The following is a 22,636-nucleotide window of genomic DNA, read 5'->3' as shown; positions in this document are numbered from 1 at the left end:
ATATTTGTATTGGGTAAATGTGTAAAGTGGAATATGGATTTAGAGATATAAGGTAGTTAATATTTGAAATTCCATGAGTTAATGTAAAAGAGAAAAATTATGAAAAAATGCAATAAGAGGTGGGAGCTAACTCCCATTTGGAAATTGTATATAGCACCAGCGTAGATCCATCTAACTCCAAATCTATCATGAGCTAAGAGGGATCAAATCCATAAAGGTGCAAATTGAACGATTGCACATCTAGGGCTTTGATTCCTCTTGGGGCATGATAGATCTGGAGTTAGATGGATCCAAAGCGGTTCCAATTGGCAGCAGCAATGTCACATTTTCATATTATCATTATTATGTATATGTTTGAGATGAAACTTTATACTTCGAAATTTAAACAAGTGCTACATAGTAGTTTTTCCTTCTAGCTTGGTAAGAAAATAATAAAAAATAATAAAACTATCTGATCATTATGCTATATATTAAAAGAATTAATTATTATGCTTTATAAATATAGTTGTAAAATGTGCAACCCTAGATATCCTATTGAAAGTTTTTGGCACTTTATATTAACATATATCGGTGAATGATGTCATAATATTAATTGCACAATTCTTAAAGCTATGCACATTTTGTCTTAGATTTAATATAGTTAAATTAAACTAGAACAATGAAGAAATAAATAATTGTGTAAAAGAATAACCATGTCAAATTTCATAAAGTTAAAGAGCCATAATTAAGAATTATATAATATTAGAAAATTAATGTATATCAAATTATAAAAATTTAAGAAATATGTAAATCTAAAATTGTAATATTAAAATTCATAAAGTCAAAGAGCCATAATTAAGAATTGTATAATATTAGAAAATTAATGTATATCAAATTATAAAAATTTAAGAAATATTTAAATCTAAAATTGGAATATTAAAATTCAAAATATTGTAACATTAAAATTTAAAATATAATATATTAGAAGATTAATGTTTAAAAAAATCAATATATTCAAAATCATAAGATATAAACGTAATTGTGTCACAACTCATTAAAAAAATAAAATTATAATAATATCATGATGGCTAGAAATGGTTCTTCCGAAATTTGGCATGTAGTGAAATGCTTAAATTGTTTCATATTTTCTTCAACATTCAAATCTTTAAGTATACTTCCATTTACATGATTATATTAAAATTATTGAAGTGAGGAGATCTTGAAGTGGAGTCTTCTTCTATTTATAGGGTTATATTAAAACTATTGAAGTGAGGAAATTTTGAAATGGAGTCTTGGACTCACTAGATGCGCTAGGATTTTTAATATGTGTTCCTACACATCAAATCAAATCAAAACATGGTGGTTCCAAAACAACTATCAATAAGCCCCATTAATGCATGAGAAAGTATATGTCCCCTGTTGGATTTAAGCAAGTACAAAACCTAATGGGTGGCATACACTGCCCCTGTGCATTAATGGAGCTATAGCTTCAGAAATATTAGTTTTCATCCTAAAACCCACCATGTCAGTATTGTAACCTACCATGTCAGAATGACACTGTATTTTTAATGGGTAATCACCACAGATATAGCATGTACAAGCCAACGATCACAATAGCGGTACACCCCTTGTGAAATGGCCCCACCACTGGCCTTGGAAAATAAACGAATTTGATGTATTGGAGATCGTTGAAAATGAAGGTCTTGAAAATGAATTAATGGTTAATTAGTGTGAGACTTAGCGTTTAGCGTAGATAAAATAAATTTATAATATTATGAAGGGTTAGTGACGAGGACTATTAGTGCAGGACTCCCATCTCATGATGAGACTTGTACTTTAGCTCATTAATCGATAAAATGACCACTAACATGTTCAATTTCATAGCCAATTACATTGCAGAAAATTAAATTAAAATATTGTCAAATAATACTAAATGTCAATGTGCAAAGCTAAACTATGGAAACTTTGCAAAAAAAATTGGTCAAACTCAAACTAATATGGGTTTGACCAAAAACTCAATGCAATATCCTATCCCTGCGGCAGGGATAATAACATGCAAATTATGTTGAAAATAGCAACAAAATATGCTAAAAATGGCACTACTATAAATAACAGTTAGGGTACTAGTGTTGGACATAGCAACAAGGAATGAAAAATGGAAGTGCTAAAAATATCATTGACATAAATAGCATTTCGGGTTAGATTCCATTTTTAATTAGTCTCTGAATTAAAATTGAGAATTAAAAATCGAATTTGGTCTCAGCACCTGTTTGAAAAATAATTAGTTAATTCATCTTGAGTTAATTAGTTGAAGAAATTCAAACATGAAGTCTTTGTGAAGACATGCAACAATTATCCTTTTGATTGACGAAGTTATCTCTTAATTAAAGAGATCATGATGAGTTGTACTTTGAGTTGTAATTAGTTAGCTCAGTTAACTGAGTGAAGTCCAGTTAGATTAGTTCCAAACAGTTTGTGGAACTGATTGTGAGTTCAGTTAGTTAATGCATGCATGCATGCAACTGGTGTTCTCTAGATGACTGAATATTATTTCATAAATAACTCATGCATGTCAGTTCAGACAGAGATCCAGTTGAGATTAAAGGAAGGGACAATGTACTATCAGTTGGAGGAATTTTCATATGAAGGAAACTCCTCCATTGAGAAGGACTTATCTCCTTCAGGTTTGTGCAGTTATTTCTGAGCCAAGTGAGTAGTGCGAGGTGGGAATTCACACAAGTGGAAGCACTGGACCCCAAGAAAAATTGTGCAAGGAAATAAGAGGCTTGGAGGGCAAAGGAGAAGGTTGTGAGAGGCTTTGACTGTCTATGAGCAGTATTGTTTGATTGCAGAGAGAGTAGAATAGCTTGTGAGTTGATTCTTTTTGTAACATGGAACATATTTCCACTTGTATGATAATACAAAGATTGGGGTTTTAGGCTGAGGCTTTCCCCGGGTTATTTCTTTTGTGTTATGTGTGATTGATTTCTCATTCTCAGTTATATGTTGTTGTAGAAGTAGATCTTGTATTTTGCTTTAGTACATTGCATTATCAGGTGATCTACAATGGGAATTTATACATGGTATCAGAGCAAAGGTGATCAAAGCAGAGAACAATATACACAAAAAAGAGAATTTGAAGTAAAAAAAAAAAACTGGGCTGCGAGTTTTCAGAGCAGATCTGAAATTTTTTGTGCAAAATTTTTAGAAACAAATAGAAGATTTGGATTCCTTGTGGAAAAAGATTCAAATTCAAAAAAAAAATCATCTGAATCGGAGTTCGGATGAGGGAGATATCGCTGATTTAAAATCAGCGTTTTTTCTAGAAAATTTCGTGACGGCTGGAAAAATGAAACAGATTGGTGTGTTAGCCAAGAACCTGTATGCACTTGAGGTGCAAGATGCATGCAAAGCCTTGAGGAGCAAGGCAAAGGTTATATACTTGGTGGTTGAGAGGGAGAGTAAATTACCTCTCAACATGCAGCGTCAAAAGAAGTCTCAGACAATTATGAAGGAGTCACAATTGGTGAAGCAGCGTCGGGAGGTTGTGGAGCAGCTACAACTGGAGAAGTTGAAAGGATATTGAGTGGAGGCATCCACTCATGCAGAGACCTCTAGTAGGGGGGAATTTCGAGCCAAGTGGATAGAGGTATCACATGCATCCATACCACCAGGTTGGAGGTGAGGCGATGTGGAGTGACAGTCCCAAGAACGTTGGAATAGGGGCAGGATCATTGAGGTACCCAAACTTTTTGATTAGACCTTGCTACGGGAGCCCCGACGAGGAGTAGCAGAACTGGCTGAGTGGGTAGAGGCAGATGTGAATAAAGTGGCAGAGAGAGCTACAGTGCAGGAATCCGAAGACAATGCAGAGCTAGTAGGTTGCAACAATGCAAGAGGCACAGGAGTGTTGCACCAGTGCAGGATGGCTCAGAGAGGTGTGCAACGGTGTGAGATGCATGGAGTGTTGCAACAGCAGAGGTTAGAGAGGAAGCACTTGCCAGCGACAGATGAAGCTTCAGCATCAGAAGATGTTTTTAGCCCAACAGAGAGGTTAGTTGAGAGATTTTTTGTTTCTAGAGTTGCTGGAGCAATAACACTTGGGAGAAGTGTTGCATGCAGAACATTCCAAAGGTTCAGGATCGGGTTCGAGTTGAATGCCTTTCTTGTTGAGAGGGAGTGTTGAAAATAGCAACAAGAAATGCTAAAAATAGAAGTGTTAAAAATAGAATTGATATAAATAGCAGTTTGGGTACTAGTGTTGGATATAGCAACAATGAATGAAAAATGGAAGTGCTAAAAATAGCATTGCTATAAATATCATCTCGGGTTAGATTCCAATTTTAATTAAAATTGAGAATTAAAATTCAAATTGGTCTCAACAGCGATTTGAAAAATAATTAATTAATTCATCTTGAGTTAATTAGTTGAAGAAATTCAAACATGAAGTCTTTGTGAAGACATACAACAGTTATCCATTTGATTGATGAAGTTATCCCTTAATTAAGGAGATCATGATGAGTTGTACTTTGAGTTGTAATGAGTTAGCTCAGTTCGCTGAGTTAAGTCCAGTTAGATTAGTTCCAAACAGTTTGTGGAACAGATTGTGAGTTCAGTCAGTTAATGCATGCATGCATGCAACTAGTGTTCTCCAGATAACTGAATATTCTCTCATAAATAACTGATGCATGTCAGTTCAGACAGAAACTCAATTGAGATTAAAGGAATGGACAATGTACTATCAGTTGGAGGAATTTTCCTATAAAGGAAACTCATCCATGCAGAAGGAATTATCTCCTTCAGGTTTGTGTAGTTATTTTTGAGCCAAGTGAGCAGTGTGAGGTGGGAATTCACACAAGTGGAAGCACTAGACCCCAGGAAAAACTGCGCAAGGAAATAGGAGGCTTGGAGGGCAGAGGAGAAGGTTGTGAGAGCCTTTCACTGTCTATGAGCAGTATTGTTTGATTGCAGAGAGCGCATGATAGCTTGTGAGCTGATTCTTTTTGTAACTTGAACATATTTCCACTTGTATGATAATACATAGATTGGGGTTTTAGGTTGAGGCTTTCCTCGGGTTATTTCTTTTGTGTTAAGTGTGATTGATTTCTCATTCTCAGTTATATGTGTTCTCATTGATCTTGTTCAATTCAATTAAGCTTCCGCAAAGTTTGTTGTAAAAATAGATCTTGTATTTTGCTTTAGTACATTGCATTATCAGGTGATATATAGTAAGAATTTCTACAAATTAAATATAATCTATTAACAAGGAACTAAAAATTAATCTCCTGAGAAAGTAAATCAATGCACACTCATATTGTCAACCTAATATATTTTTTTGTTTTTAAATAGATATTTTTTTATTATGATTCTTATAAATCTTATGATCCATAAATTTAAGTAGTTAAAGATCTATTTTAATTGTTTATGATATAGTCATATTTTTGTTTTTAATTGTTTAAAATGTATTTTTAAATAATATAATCTAGATGAAATGGTCTATTTTCAATAGACTATTTAGATGAAATGGCAAGCGTTATGAAAAAAAATATTTTTTTCTATTAGTTAAATTGTCTTATCATCCTTTTGCATATAATTACTCTTCATTTGAAAAAATTCAGCCATCAAATTATTAATCTTGACTTGGGATTTGATTTAATACCCTAAGCAATATTATGTGGATAGTATACTAACGATGTCTCCAAGTGGAACTATGCAATTTCCTAGCAATGTTATCTATGTAGGGTATTATGTGGATAGTATATTAACGATGTCTCCAACTAGAATTGTGTAATTTCCTAGCAATGTTATTTATGTAGGTTGTAGCTAATGACATGAAGGAAAAATAAAAAAGAATGTCAAATTGATTTAAAAGAATAATGTGAATTCAAATTTCTTTGGTTAAGATGTAAACCTCATCTCTGAAACGATCATAATGTTCCCTTGAAAATTATCCCTGGTTTTAATCTTAAGTCAATAATTTTGCAAATATATAAAAGATATGAATCTCACAGAATTTTAAATATGTTATAATTTGTATTATACTTCATTTTATAAATTGAATAGTAGAATTTGGTAGGATTCACATCCCAAAATAAAAAGAGTAGTTTTATAATAACTATAAGTTGTTGGTTGTAAAACAATTCATGTTAAAAACCACTAAACTAATTTTGATTAAAGTTGATATTTTGATCCATCGAATGAAAATAGTATTCAATTTTACTTTGGTAAAGTGAACTTCCACCTTATGAATGTTTGAGTAAATCCAACCAACCCAGTGCTAATGGAGTGAGTGATTAAGACAATTGATGGTGTTAAGATTAATTGTATTTTGTATACTTACATATTTATTTTGTTCCAGCGGACCCTATTTTCTTATTAATTAAATATTTATTTATTTTTAATTTTAAAATGACACCTGTCAACCCAATGTTGAGCATGGAAGGAATCACATTTTCCCTCATATTGAGTTGTATAATGTGCCTTTAAGCACATGCAATTATTAATATAAATTAGATTTCGAAAATGGACATTTATTTTGGCCTATTGGATTAGGGTTATTTTTTATTGAAGTTTTTAGTCCCTGCTAAGTTAAGACTATAACAATTGATTTTCCTGTTGATGATGCAAAGGCATCGAGCAAATCTCTGGCTCATTTTTAAATCCCGAATTCATGTATTTTTAACAAATGTTTAAATTTGAAAATTTGTTGTAATAGATTAAGGGAAAATAAAAAGGAAATTTGATCTCTTTATTAAGTGATAGTTGAGTCAAGTTAGGTTGGTGATTGAGTGGAAGTAGGGTCACTCAGATTTCCTACTCAAAATAGAAACTCAGATTTCATTGTTTCGATTCTTATATTTTTTTATGTTGTTATAAAAGTCTGAACTTAAGCTTGTTAAGCGAGGATTTGGAGAGTGTAAGGTTGAGGGAAAATAAACAAAAATTGAGGAAACAACCTTCGTTTCCATTTCTATTTTTTCTTTCTATTTTTTCTTTTTTTTGCAGAGGAAAAAAAACTATATATATTATATGAGGAATATAAAGTAACTGAGATACAGATCAGGTCTGTATTCCAAAAGAGCAAAAATACCTATGTTCTATAGAGAAATAACATAAAGTCTATGCAACCAAACTGATAATATCTGTATACAAGAGGCTCTGAATATGTTGACTATCTTGCAAGTAGGATCATTTAAAAATCTGGTAAGTCAAAGTCCTTGATCTGATAAGTGACATCATCCGTAACTATCTCAAGATGCCATAAACCAGAAGAGGATAAGAGCTATTTTTTCTTAGTTTGTGTCGCTTGTTGATGATGATTTTTATTGTGCCCGACCTGCTTGTTTAAGATCAGACCTTTCTGTACTATTTTCAGGTGGATTAAAACTAGTTGAATTTCCCAGATGTGAGGTGATCGTTTTTGGACTACGTGGAGAGGTGGAATCATCCATCGAGTGGGAAAGGCAAATAATTAAAATCGATGTCTCAACGAAGTTTCGATAACCTTAAAATTCCAACAACCACACAGACGATTTCCTATAGCATGCATTATTTTCCAGTTGTGGATTTTACTGGTATGCCTCTTGAAATTGGTTAAAGTTGATTTTTAACGATTTGCAACTTAATTGAATGCCTGGAAATGTTGATTGCAACCATAGTGAGGTCTTATCACTGGGTAAAGCAACCTGAAACCGAGTTTAAATTTGGAACCAAGGTTACTAAAGACCTAACCTTTGTACACACCAATTTGTTAGATCGTTAATTTATGAATTGATTGTGTTTGTGGAGAATCCAGTTGGTTTTGTGAGTTTATAACAAAGTTTTTTTTGTTTTCCCCTTTCATGAAGGGAAATATTTACTTTTCCCCTACACCATTTATGGTATCATAGAAGACTTCCATTTATGGTATCATAGAAGACTTTTGTTGCAAGTGAGACTATCCCCACAAGGAATTTGTTGTGCCAAGAGATGCCATTTAGGGTCGAAGGAGGTCAAGGTAGACAAGAAAGAGGTCCCCTACACCATTTATGGTATCATAGAAGACTTTTGTTGCAAGTGAGACTATCCCCACAAGGAATTTGTTGTGCCAAGAGATGCCATTTAGGGTCGAAGGAGGTCAAGGTAGACAAGAAAGAGGTCGTTGACTTGTTACTAACGCAAAAGTGATGGAAGAGGTGAGAATTCTACGGGAAGGGATGGAGGCTATGAAAGCAACCAGACATCGAGATCCTGAAGTTAGGGATATTAGTGATCCATATGAGGAATCCCCTGAAGAAGGAGAAGGAGCAGGAGAGGAAACTATAGAGATAAGAGTCCTTAGATCCATTCTAAGTGCTAGTTAAAGGCCAAAATCTGAGATTTCGACATATAGTGGAATTCTAAAGCTAGAGGAGTTGATAAACTGGATAACCACCCTGGACAATTTTTTTTACTATGAAGAGATAAGTGAGCACAAGAAAGTAAAAAAAAAATTACAAGGTTGAGAGGGCACATAGACTTGTGGTGGGACAAGGTGCAAGAGGAAAGGAGACATAAGAATTGTTGGATAATATAAAATGGCATCTTATTGATTCTTATTTTCCTTAACCTTAATATTTTCTTGCGAACTTAGTTAATATTATTTCATTATTTAGGTAGATATTTTTATCAAACAAACTTTTAAGAATGAAACAACAATAGAGGACACAAAAATTAGGCTCTCATCAAGGGGAAAACCCTACAAGGGGAAAACCTAGTAAACTCTTCTCTTCTTATAGAATTTGCTTCAATTGAGACTCAAAGACCCAAACCCTATACCAAGTCCTTATCCAAGTACCAAGTCATCCCTCCAACAAGCCTTTCCCCGATTCTACACCAACCAACCTCAATACTACAACTTGTCCTGCAATTTTGACTCTACAATTTTGACCTTGTAGCTTCCTCAGAAACCCTAATCCAATCTCCTCCTAAGACCTTCCTAAAGCAAGACAACTCCTCCCAAGTTCAATGAGGTATAGATAGTGTATTTTCTCTTCCAGCTACAAGATACTACAATTCATCCTACTACAACTCGAACCTACAACTTTGGCCTCTTTCTGTAGCACCAAAAACCATAGATTTTGCACGTGTGAGAGATATAGAGACCAAAAACATAGATTTTTCCTTCCTTCTTTGCCTCCAAGACCTTCGCTCTCCTTTCCTACTTCTCCCAACTACAAATCAAAATTCTTCTTGTGATATCGAACTTGTGAGTGAGTGAGTGTTAAACGAGGTCAAATTGCTTCTTTATATAGCCTTTCTAAGGGGTTGAATTCCCTCCTTTACGTTGACTTGTAACTTCCAAGGCTGACTTGTACTTTTTGAGTTTCCACGACTTTCTAGACTCAAAATAAATTCTTTTTTCGATTACATTTTGCTTGGAAGGGTATTATTAACATGATGTCGACTTTTTTAACTCATGACAATAAATCCTAAGACCTAACAAACCATAGAAGCACGAAGAACATGATTTTGCCAATAAGGCCATCAATAAAGAGCATGAAACCCATGCTTTAATAATCATAAATTTTTATTTTCTTCTCTTGTTTATTACATAGGATGCATATTGAAATGAGTACAACAATTATGAAGATTGAAACTAGTTACATCTCTAACCACTCCCTCTTAACTAGGGAGGTATTCATAATTGTACAACCAGTACAACATCATTATCAAATTGAAGAGTACTCATAATAAGAGTTGGAGGGATAAGCCAAACTATAAGGATCATCACTATGGCCAACAATGCCTTTGAGGCCTAACTAAACAAACTCTTCTTTATTCAAGAGCATTATGTTGGGAGGCTTTACGTGTGATACTACACTACCTCTACAAGGCACATACCCCATCCATATGTCCACAAGGTATGTCCTTTTAGGACTATTCTTATCTTGGATCTCCATACTTGAGTCCTCAAAGAATATCAATCCTCTTCGACCACTATTCTCTTGAATTCCTATCTCATTCTAAAAGAGTGTCAGTACATTTCCTTTCCTCAAGGAAACCACAAATGCTTATCTAAACCTCTGTCATTCTCTCTTCATCAACTGAAGAGGAGAATGCACATGCGATGTCCAACATAGATCCCTCTCAAACTGAGAGACCATCCCTACTCTCCCTTAATCACGAGAATAGATTCTCGATCCTTATTTCAAGGAGAATCCTTTGCTCCCTCTCAAATCTAGAGGAGTTTCCAAACTTCCTTTCTAATTGGGAAGTCAGCACCACAAACCTTACATCTTGCTTCCATGAGAGTACTAACTACTTGATCTTCATAGCTACATGGCTCTCTCTTTCTTCAACATCTCTTGTATCGAGCTTTCTTTCTTTCAAGGTATCATGGAGCCATCTCCACTCTTCGTTCTTATGACAGGATCCAAGTCATATCTCTTGCTCATCATTTTATTCTTTTCTATGAAGGAATTGCATCGAGCCTTCCCAATCTTCAAGCTTGATCATGGGTTCCTTCTGAAAGTTATCTCCTTTTACCTTCAGGTTATCTTCTCGTACTGCTACCTTCAAGATCAACATATCTTGACTTCATAGTTTCCAGGTACCAGATATTGAGCTTCCCTCAATACTCTTCATCCATAAAAAAGAACTTGCCTCAATTGTCATCATGTATTCCTGCAACATTATTCAAGGTATAAAAATAGTATGTTAACTAGATAACCAACAATTACAAAACATACTTACCTTATCATGATGACCTTCTTGAACCATCAACATCCTCATCGACCATCTCCACTTGAAACTTCCTTCATGCATCAAAGTGCCCAAGGATCGAACTTGATTACCAAGTTACAACTTTCATTTTGAATATTATACTGGAGGTCAATCACTATTTATATATTCTAGAGAAAGTCCTACTTTTTTAAGCATCATATATCCATATACTTAAGCATATTCTATGACCAACTTTCTTTTCACATGATTTTATACATATCAACATTATCCAAAGTGTTACATCCAACATGAATTCTTATACTTTCACCCAATCATCTAGTTATATGCCCTAAAGAGAGCTTGCAACCTAACCCATTGCATTCTTTCATCCCTTTAACAATATTGATTCCACATTACATGAAATCTCTACTAACCTTGTCATGATGTTTTTCCAAGTACCTTCTAAAATGATGATCCTTCCTGAATCATGATGATCAAACTAAGAAATATGACTACTTATAACATAATGTTAGATGATACTTGGATGAACGCTTTACAAATATGGTCTATCTACTCATCTAGTTGATCTCTACAAAGAAACTTAATCATGTAAATTCTAGACATGCTACCATCATACGCTTCTCTCTATAATGTTATACATAATCAAGATTAACAATGCATACTATCTAAAGGAAATATCAACCTTCATAGAGAACCTGATAGCCAATGTCCCTTCTTCATTAGTAAAGATCCTTTACCCCTTCCTTCTTCGACTTCTTCTACGACTCTCCCGTTTCTTCAGCTATGTGAGCCTCACTTCTTTCCTTCCTTTTGTTGTTTTTTTGACTTGGAAAATCCCTCTTAAAGTGTCCAAACTCATTGCACTTAAAGCATTGAACCTTGGACATTGGAATTTCCAAACTTTCCCTTCTTCAGTTTCTTGACTTGGGTTAAAAATGCTTGAGATTTCTCATCTGATCCAATGCCATCTTTGACCTTAATCATTGATTCTTCCAAAATGAATTGAGCCCACAACTCATCAAAGGGATTTGAGCCTTTCTTCAAGTATATTCTTATTGCAAAGTTTCTTCATTCTGGTGGTAATGCATTCAGTACACAGATGGTCACTTTCAAATCATAAATTGATTCCCCAAGTCATTACAGATGGTCTCTTAGCTAAGAGACTTTCATGAGAAAGGATGCCATATCTTCATCCTTTGATTTATTCATTCTATATAACTTTCTTTGCAACAACATGTTTTGTCCTTATGTACTTATAGAGTATAGGTTCACTAGCTTGTCATACATAGCCTTGGAAGTCTTCAAGTTTGCAATGAATGGAATAAGAAATATTTAATGGATTCAACTATAATCCTTTGAGCCCTTACTTCCCCTTTCTTGTACTTTGCTAGTTCTTGTGTCTTATCTTTGCTAGGTTCAGTAATTTCCCCGGTAACATACTCCATTACATCTTGTTCTGTGAGTATTAGGTCAATCCTTTTCTTCCATGCTAGATAGTTTGATGCTCCTATGAGCTTATTTCTCTCCTTGTAGAAAGAACCCATATGACCTGTAGATTCAGGCATGATGTGATAATATGGTACTTGATAATCTAGATTATCCATGATGATGTCTCCAACCTTCTTGATGCCTTCAAGATCCTTACTACTTCCTTCAAGGATGCCTTTTTCTTAAGAGTCATCAACGCCCTTCTCAAAGTCTTCAAGTATTTCCTTTGTTAGGATCTTGATGTAGTCTTGGTTTCCCTTAAATGAAGAAACCCTAGATCAATTGATCTTCTTCTTCGAGCCTTCTTTGAGAGTTTCATTTTTCCTTCCCCTTGAAAAACAATTATTTTTATTGTCCTTCCAGATGCCTTCCTTGTTCACCTTAGTTATGATACCATGTTGGAAAATGTAAAGTGACAACTTATTGATTCTTATTTTCCTTAACCTTAATATTTTCTTATGAAATTATTTAACATTATTTTGTACTTCAGTTAAATATTTTCATCAAAAAAATATCAAGAATGAAACAACAACAAAGGACATAGAAATTAGCCTCTCAGCCATGGAAAAACCCCTCCAAGGGGAAAACTCGGTAAACTCTTCTCTTCTTATAGAATCAGCTTCAATTGAGACTCAAAGACCCAAATCCTAGACCATGTCCTTCTCCAAGTACCAAGTCAACCCTCCAACAAGCCTTTCCTTGATTTTGCACCAACCATCTTTAGTATTGTAACTCAACCTACTAGCTTCGATACTGCAACTCGTCCTACAATTTTGACCCTACAATTTCGACCTTGTAGCTTCCTCAGAAACCCTAATTCAGCGTCCACTTAAGACCTTCCTAGAGGAAGACAACTTTTCCCAAGGTCAACAAGGTATAGATAGAGTATTCTCTCTTCTAGCTACAAGATACTGCAATTCTTCCTACTGCAACTTAGACCTACAACTTTGGCCTCCTTCTGTAGCACAAGAAACCCTATATTTCACATGTGTGAGAGAGATAAAGAAAACAAATATTTTTCTTTCCTTATTTGCCTCCAATACTTTTTCTCTCCTTTTCTGCGTCTCCCAGCGATAGATCAAACTTATTCTTGTGATATTGAACTTGTGAGTGAGTGAGTGATAAATGAGGTCGAACTGCTTCTTTATATAGCCTTTCCAAGGGATCGAATTCCCTCCTTTAGGTTGACTTGTAACTGTCAAGGCTGACTTGTACTTTTGGAGTTTCCAAGACTTTATAGACTCAAAATAAATTACATTTTTCCTGGAAGGGTCTTATAAACATGATGTTGACTTCTTTGACTCATGACAATAAATCCTAAGACCTAACAAACTCTAAAAGGACAAGGAGCATGTTTTTACCTAGAAGACCATCAATAAAGAGCATGAAACCCATGCTTTAATAATAATAACTTTTCCTTTTCTTCTCTTGTTTGTTACATAGGATACATATTGAAATGAGTACAACAATTATGAAGACCAAAACTAGTTACATTTCTCAACAAGAACAAAGCTAGGATTAAGAGCTAGAACCAGATGGTGACCAAGTTAAAAGATAAGTTTCTACCAAAGGATTATGAGTCGATTTTGTTCAAGAAAATGTAGAATTTGAGACAAAAATTAATAAAAATGAAAGAGTGCACAGAAGAGTTCTACAAGGTAAATATCAAGGAAAGCCATATTGAGGACACCCTTGAGAGAGTTGCTCAGTATATTAATGGGTTGAGATTTGATATACAAGATGAGTTAAGTCTATTGTCAATGAGATCTATTGAGGATGTGTACCAAGTGGCATTAAAATTTGGTAAGAAAGACCCAAGGCAAAGGTAGAGGTATGTCCAAAGGGAGAGAAAAACAAAGGGGAAATAAATATACTGAAGCTAGTAGTTTTGGGCACCAAGAACAAACAACTAGAACCAATGATTTCCAAGGTAGAAGATTTCCTTCAAGAAGAAGAGGTAGAGGAAAATATCATCAAGTTTAGTATTACACATGTGGTAAGTTAGGCCATAAGTCATGGGATTTCTCAGGAAATCCTTTGAAATAGAGGAATATAGAAGATGTGAAAGAAGGAAATGAAACCAAAGAAGATGAAGCAAATGTCGAAGTCTTGGAGACAAGAGAAGCTCTCTTGACAAAAATGATATTGTTGAATCTAAATAAGGAAATGGACAAGCCACCTTAGAGAAGGAACTTGTTCGTACAATATTTAAGGACAAAGGTAAGTGTTGTAAATAAATCATTGATAATAATAACATTTGTAATTTAGCTTCTACAAATTGGTGGACGAGTTGGAGCTGAAAAGGATGCCACATCTTACTCTGTATAATTTTTCTTGATTGCAGAAAGACCACCAAGTGCTAGTGAATGAAAAAAAGCAGGGTAGAGTTCCAAATCAGAGGGTACAAATATCAAGTGTTGTGTGATAATACCCATAGACATTTGTCATGTTCTACTTGGAAGACCTTGGCAATGTGACAAAATTGTAAGTTATGATGGCATAAATAATACTTACACTTTTGAGAAAGATGGTAAGAAGCACACCCTCATACCCTTGAAACATGAACAAGTTACATAGTAGATTGATCCTAAAGTGTTGTTTGTTAGGGGAAAGGAGTTTTTGAACCATATTGAGGAAGAAGAGGTAAACGTTGCTTTGATTGGAAAACCTAGAGTTATTTTAACCTACAGATTTAGATGATTTACCAATAGAATTTTAGAATTTGTTGAATGAATATGTTGATATTGTAGTAGATAACTTACCAAACGAATTTCCTCCAATCTTAAGCAGAAGTCATCATATAGATTTGATTCCTAGAGCACTTTTTCCAAACAAAGCAACTTACATAATGACACTAGAAGAGAATGAGGAAATATGAAAACAAGTGGGAAAATTGTTGGAGAAAGGATTGGTTAGATAAAGTTTAAGCCCATGTGTTATACCCACATCTTTGAGCCAAAATAATGGTGGAGAGTGGAGAATGTGTACCAGAACCATAGCCATAAATACGAACATTGTCAGGTATAGATTTCCTTTTCCATATATGGATGATTAGATGAATTGTCTAAGTGGTTCCAATTATTTTTCAAAATTTGGTTTAAAGAATGGGTATCATCAAATAGGATGAGGGAAGGATATGAGTGAAAAACGATCTTCAAAACTAATGATGGACTATATGAATGGTTAGTCATGCCTTTAGTTTGACTAATGTTCCTAGTACATTCATGAGACTCATGAATGAAGTACTTAAAGAGTTCATACGAGAGTCTGTGATTGTATATCTTCATGATATTCTTGTGTTCAGTGAAAAAAAGGAGGAACATCTTAGGAACTTGTTGTAGCGGCTACAACCACCCTCCAAAATTTTGTACTGCACCTAATTTTAGAGCCTCCCTTGGGAGTTTTTCTTGATGACTACAAACCCTTAGGTTCACTTTGTGATCCTGTGGGAGTCTCTGCATCACCTTGCTTATTCATTTCACCCAAGTTTCTGCATGTTGGTGTCTAAGTCATGCTTGCGACCATGTTCTGGTTATGTTCAAAGTCTTTGCTTCGTGTGTACTTGTTGTGTTCGCTATGAAAGCATCCATCGCACTCACACATGGAGTCACATTCACTATCGAACAAGAGTCGTCACGGTCGATCAACGATCAATCACAAGTGTCGTGCTTATCACTTGCACCGTCGGTTAGTCATGTTAATCATGTGTGTCTGGATGTTTTGGGTCCTTTCTTCATCGAGTCATGTGAGTGTTTGTTTGCATGATCACTTATGCATCTTTCGATCGTTCACACACTTAGTCATTTTATTGGAGTTCTGACGACCGGACTCCCCTCTGACAGTCGAACCATCACCCCGTCATCAACTTGATCGACTGTCACCCAGAATAGCGCAGAAGCACCAAGAAAGTATTTCCAAGCTACGCTGATCGCAAGAAATCTAATCAACCTTAATGTTTACCACCAAATAGTTAGACTCGACAACCACCCTCAGAGTGACTCCCCTCAAAATTTGCGCAGACAAGCTGGAAAGACACTATGTGTCCATCCCTGTCTCCCTCAGAAAATTGCGAATTTTTCCCATTCAGTGCTCTTGATGGTCGACCGGCTGCTCATCCAAGAAATTGCACTTTTTTCATGAGCAGGCCTTCTACTGGACAGCAATTCGCTCGGCTCAAAAATTGCACAAAGATGATAAGCAGGTCAGTCATTCAACCTCAGTGCAGTTTTCCTCACCAACGGCTCCTAGCTATAGACTTCTAATTCGCTCCAGGAATTGCGTAGTTTCTGCTGCCAAGCTCCAAACAACACACTGTTGGTTCCCCTTGGGAATTGTGTGGTTTCTGCTACCAGTGACCCAATAGCCAATTGCCAGTTCCCTCTAGGAATTCACAGTTTTGACTACCAATCTCCTGGCTAGTTCCTCCCAAAAATTGCGTAATTTTTGCCTGCTGATCCTCCTTGCAACCCGGCCTGTTCCTCCAGAAAATTGCCCAAATTTGGCTTTCCAATCCCTGCTACCCGCTCGTTTCGTAAACTGTGCAGATTTTTCCTACCTTGCCTTTCTGCATCTTGGACTGTCCCTCCCAAAATTTGCGCAATTTTTCCTTCCAACCAACCAGACCTCGTGGACAGTCATTGTTGACTTGGATTGCCCATCTTCATCACTCTAGTGACTCTTGCACAGTTTTCATCAACAGTGCCCGGAGCCATCATCCCACTTCGCAACCTTGTTGCCTCTCCCAATCACCTGCATCCGAAATGATTATGTGTTATGGTAGACTAGGAGGTTTTTGGATTTGATGATGCCTCGTCATGAGTCACTGTAGGCATAGGTACACTAGCAAACATGGCACGACAATGAAAGGGATGAACGAAGGAAGCAGATGTAGAAGGACAGGTTCACCAATAGACAAACGAACGATGCATGCGAAGAGATGTGCTTGTGAACGGATGATCATGCAAAGATGTGTTCATGGACAGACAGACGAGTAAACATGCAAGATGTGCTCACGGATGGATGAACGGACGAACATGCACCTTTCACGAATAGATGAGCCTATCAAGCCTTCCAACATGCAAGCAAGGACCAACATGTCAAAGCATCATCAAGCGAACCAAAGACAATCGAAGACTCCACCCACTTTTCCATGCGGAGGTGAACCTGTGCTACACCATGAAGACATCCATCACCTAGCAGCATTGCAGCTCGACATGCACTCCAACAGCAGCACGAATGTACCAGCACTGTCATGTCGAGTCATGCCTCCCACATCTCTACTATGGGATATGTTGTCAATCAATAGAATGTAATGTGGAAGTCCAAGAGACCCATTTGTGGTACAAAGATTCATGCAAAGTCAAAAAGTCATGGAAGTCAAATAGTCATGAGTGTAGTCGAACAACCACAAGGGTCAGTTTCACCCTTGGCTATAAATACCCCCTCATTTGTACATGAAAATGAATTTTGCACCACATCTCCTCCCACATAGCCAAGTGATTATGTAATATTTATTTTGAGGAGTAAGTAGTGGCTCCAATGCCTTGCTCATGGGGTTAGTGATGTATGGTGTAATGATGTGTCTTGGAACTTTTTCTTAATTCATAAGCCTACTAACAGGCCATCACGTTTTCACACATGTATTGTAACTGTTGTAAGACTAATCTTGAATACTTGTAATGTATGTTTCTTTAACCTATGTTGAACACTTGAACTATTTCACTTGTTGTAATACATAATCTATTAATGGAAATGTGTTGTATATGATGTTAATGTTGTCTCACCCGTGGTGGCTATCTCTCTGAACACTAGACAGATCTTTCACATAAAGCTTGATGTAACAACTGTTTCACTCTGTTGGTGAGGTAAATCCCCTCTGCGGACAGAGACGATCCCACTAGCCCAAAATGGGACTAGCAACAATCAAATCACGCTACTACGCAAGTTCCTAGTTGCATATTAAAAGTGGATTACGAGAACCAACCTGGAGTCCAACGCTAATGTCGAAGAAGAGTTGATGCTCCCGTTCCCTTGCTCCGGCAGGTCACAATCCTTGCGATCCCCGCGTATGGATACCTGCACATGCAAAGAACGAAACGAGAACAAGCATAAAATCCACTAACATACAACTATATTTCAGTCAGAAAGGAAATAAACCAAACATTATCATGATGAACAATGAGATTGGAACCATAATAGTAGTCGTTTATTAATGAATAATAAGCAGAGAAAGATACAACCAAGGTTCTGACGTTGAACCTATCCTCTGGCTGGGCGAGCAGCTATGTATGTCTTGCAATAGACCTTCTCTCTCTCAGGATTCCGACAGCATAACCTCCCTATGCTTCAAGACTCTTACTATCACTCAAGACAAGCATAATCACAACTAGCATTACTCAAAAACTAGCTTGTCTAATGCATGAGGACAAACTTTTATAGATGGAGAAGGGAGGAAGATACAATGCACCAGGATACCCATTGTGGATTGACATTATCTCCGAAAAGTCGCTGTGGATAGATTTCAAGGATAGATGATGACTCTCGACCTCTATCAGATGGATTTTATCCTCAAAAGACTTCGTGATCTGAAGGGAAAAAACATATGGGTGCGCATTTGTCAAAAATCATTACCAAACTTGGTTGGCGCGGGTGTTGTTCTAATACAGAGCACCAATGGTCGCACCCCCTTTTGAGGATCTCAGTGATTGGCGCGGGTAAGACACTGTGGACCTGCGCCAATGGAAAAAGGGCACTTTTCAGGGATAATTTGCAGAAGGTGTCTTCAGGGAACATGAAGTACATACTCAGGGGAACATAATGCAAGTGTTTTTAGGCTATGTCACTGCTCACAGGTCCCGGAATGCGTTCTCCAATGAACGGAAACCGGGGTAACAGGGACGGTGACCAATGGTGACAAATTACCGTGTAACAGATGCCCCCTAAAGCATGAGGCTCGAGAGAGAGAGAGGGGTGAAATGCTTTACAAGAACACATGTAGCTGTCGCCGAGAATCTGCATTGAGAGATACAATTGATAGCTCAAATACATGATGTACGTGGTATGGTCGCAGCCATCCATAAGAGAGTACATGATAATCTAGATCCATAGTATGGACGCAGCCATCTGGTTAGGATCAATGAATTGACTCAGGTATGGTCGCAGCCATCCAGTGAATGAGTCATGTATCAAGAATCACGCCTGGATTACAACAGACACAATCCAGGGTCTTGCGCTCCATCTCGACCCGAACAGAAGTACAAGTTCAAGCATGTGAATATATGAGCTGAAGTCGAACATGCATGAACATCGTCTGATTACCAGTCAATATTGAAAACTGTTAACAGACGCGAGAGGTACCACCAATAATGACAATGGCCCTCAAGGTACTATAGGTACAATCTACGGCGTGTGAATTAGTGATCTGACGTCGAACACCCGTAGAATCATTCGATCGGAGGCCAATGATGAAAACCTCACGTCGAACACGAAGAACCTGCCATTGAGGCATGCAGGCTCCAAGGCACCGGAAGGGAGTCTCTAGATCAGCTTCCTGGATAATGAGCTGAAGTCGACAGGAAGTGACCTTGATCGAAGGTGGGCCATAATGTTTCCCACATCATCGACACGAGACAGAGAGATAATGTTGTGAATCAAGATTGTGCGAGCTATCAGAGGGAGGTTGTTTCTTTACAGAGGTCAACTTCTCTTGAACATATCGGCGGCACGTCAATGGAATTGGCAGTATTTGACATCAATGTATCAGAGGTCATGATGACGAGGCAATGAGCAGATGAGAGGTCAAATAGGAGTACCCAAGTCCACGGAAGCAAGTGAAAAATATGAGATGAGATATCCCCACCCAGACACGAAAGCAGAGAAGTGCCATGTTCAAGAGCGACATACTGCCGACACGATGGTAATTATGGTTCCTTTATTCCCCCGCCATTTCTGGCGAGTACCCAAATTTTTAACAAGCTTGATGGGGATAACATATGCTTGTGGTACCTCATTTCGACAAAATCCGATGTCATCAGGTTTTAACGAGTCTGACAAAGGAAGAACTCGACGTCTTTTCATGTTTAGAGAGTTTGAAAAGACAACAGAAAAGGAAACTCCAGGGGTGTCCTTTTTCGTAAAGTTGTGTCTCTCGGGCCCGAAAAAGTATAAAATAATGCCCGAAAGAACCGCCCGACCATTACGATCGAGGAGTACTTTTCATAAATAGTGATTTCGACCTGAAAAGTAAAAAAGCGATCAAAACCACGTCGTTTAGTAACCATTAACGAGTTTGAAACGACAAAAACCCGGTAATCTTTTTATGTTTTAATGGTCGACAAAAAGAACTTAAAACGACCGCCCCTTATTAACGTTTAACGAGTCAAGAGGAGTAACTCGGCAATCTTTTCCTCTTTAAATGGTCAGAAAAGAGCTGAAAGCGGACCTTAAAGTAACCTTTTCTCATGTTTTACCGAGCTTGAAAAAGTCGAAAAGGAGCTCGTTTCATTGCTTTGAGTTGCACCAACCCCTGTCATCATACAAAAAACAGCGTAAAACCCACTTTGACATAAAAATATTCCAAAAATACTCAAAAAATATCATTTCTAATGTATTTTTAGGTCAAAAAATGCTATAAATAGTGAAATGGTAAAAAATAAATTTACTTTTCACTTTTTACCTTGTGAGTTTACCATTGGAGGGTTTTGGGTGCAAATTTCAACTGCTGATTGCGATCAATCCAGGAGATCATTCGAGCCGCCGTCTGAAGCAGGTAAGAGGCCTCATCCTTAGCTTTGTTTTCATTCCATTCTTTCAGTTTTTCATCCATAGATTAGTCCTCTGCAAGAGGATTTGCAATTTCATAGGGTTGCGCCATTGGCGCGAGTTTCCCGCTCGGGATCGCGCCAATGGGATTTTCTACCCAAAGGGGTCGCGACCTTGGCGCGACTGTTTTAGAAACAGTCGCACCAACCACGTGACCTAAATTTGCCATGAATTTAGCCGTTGAAATTGCAAATTTTCTTTAGTTTTGATTTCACCAATGATCTAATGATGAAAATTTCGACTTTGTGGTTGCAGGGATTCGTCAGAATGGCTATAGAATGGAGAGAAAGAGAGCATGATGCCGTGGATGCCATGGCAATGGAGGATGATGCATGCATGGATGCTCTGAGAGACTGTGGCTTGAAAAAGTTCTTCCTCACCTCATACTTACGTGCACAACCTGAGTTGCTGCGATTCATCGTGGATGCTTGGGATACAGAGGATCAGGTATTTCGCCTGAAAGACCAGACATTGGAGTTAGATGTTTCTGATGTCTACTTTATTACTGGTCTATCGCGGCGAGGTGCACGGCCCATCTTGACTGGTAGCAGGCCCTCCGGAGAGAAGATGGGAGAGGTAATGGAAAGAGTTTGTCCTGGGGCACAGTTTGGATCAAACAGTGCCAAAGTAGATATTATCACGGTTCCCGACCTGGTGCTACGAGTGATTTTGTTCACTATCACCCGGACAGCTGGGGTACAGGCGCCCCACGAGGCCAGCAAAAATCATTTGCTGCTGGCCACTGAGTGTCTCCAACCTACACTGTTTGATTGGGCCACGACAGTGACGACAAACATCAAAAGGCAGCTTACCAAGTGTAAGCGTGATGGGAACAAACAGTTCGGCTACAAATCTATCGTAGTAACTTTCTTCCTGGAGCGACTGCCGATATTCTGGGTACAAGGAGGTATAGTGGTAGATCCAGTGCCAGGGGAGCCGAGGTTGAATCGATGGGCAGAACTCATGCCCAGAGGAGGAGGGGGCCAGCAGATGGCCTGGAGGCCCGAGTTCTTTATCTGGCTCCGTCACCAGATGATTGTCATCGAGGACTGGCCCTATGCGGGCACGGATTTTACTGGAGATCCAGATCTCCCATTGCCTGCAGGAGAGGACTGGGACGAGGAGCTAGGTAAGAACTCTTTGTGTTTTTGACGTTTTTATGTATTTAAGTTTTTTTTTTTTGTAATACATGTCTGTCTCTGACAACCTCTATATATATGTATGCAGATGTTGGTGCAGAGCGACCAGCTGACTTGCCTCATAACGCACGGAGAGCACAACCTGCAGCCGACCCTCAGGCAGAGGGTGATGCGGGTGACGATCTAGTACAGAACCTTGAGGCACTTACTCGAGGTATTCCAGATTATGCCAGATTGGCAGACGTGCCTAGAGCGTACCAGAGGCACACGGTGGGAGTATCTACTCGTGTCCATCGTCTGTTGAGACGTTTGGTGCGAGCGGTGACATGCTATCATGAGCATCACCGTGATTAGATGCCTAGGTTTCATTTTTGCACGTTTTTGAGAGACATGTTGTCAGCGGCTGTATGAGTTTTGGACATGTATTATTTTTTGGATTATGTAATGCACGGGGCGCAAACATTATGACACACCCGTATATATATACATATGCCTATGGTTTATTA

This window comes from Pinus tabuliformis, chromosome 3_2 (assembly GCF_031772625.1).
Source record: "Pinus tabuliformis cultivar Carrire ecotype Pingquan chromosome 3_2, CPIR1, whole genome shotgun sequence".
In the NCBI taxonomy this organism is placed as follows: Eukaryota; Viridiplantae; Streptophyta; class Pinopsida; order Pinales; family Pinaceae; genus Pinus; species Pinus tabuliformis.
Note: the sequence above shows the minus strand (reverse complement) of the source record.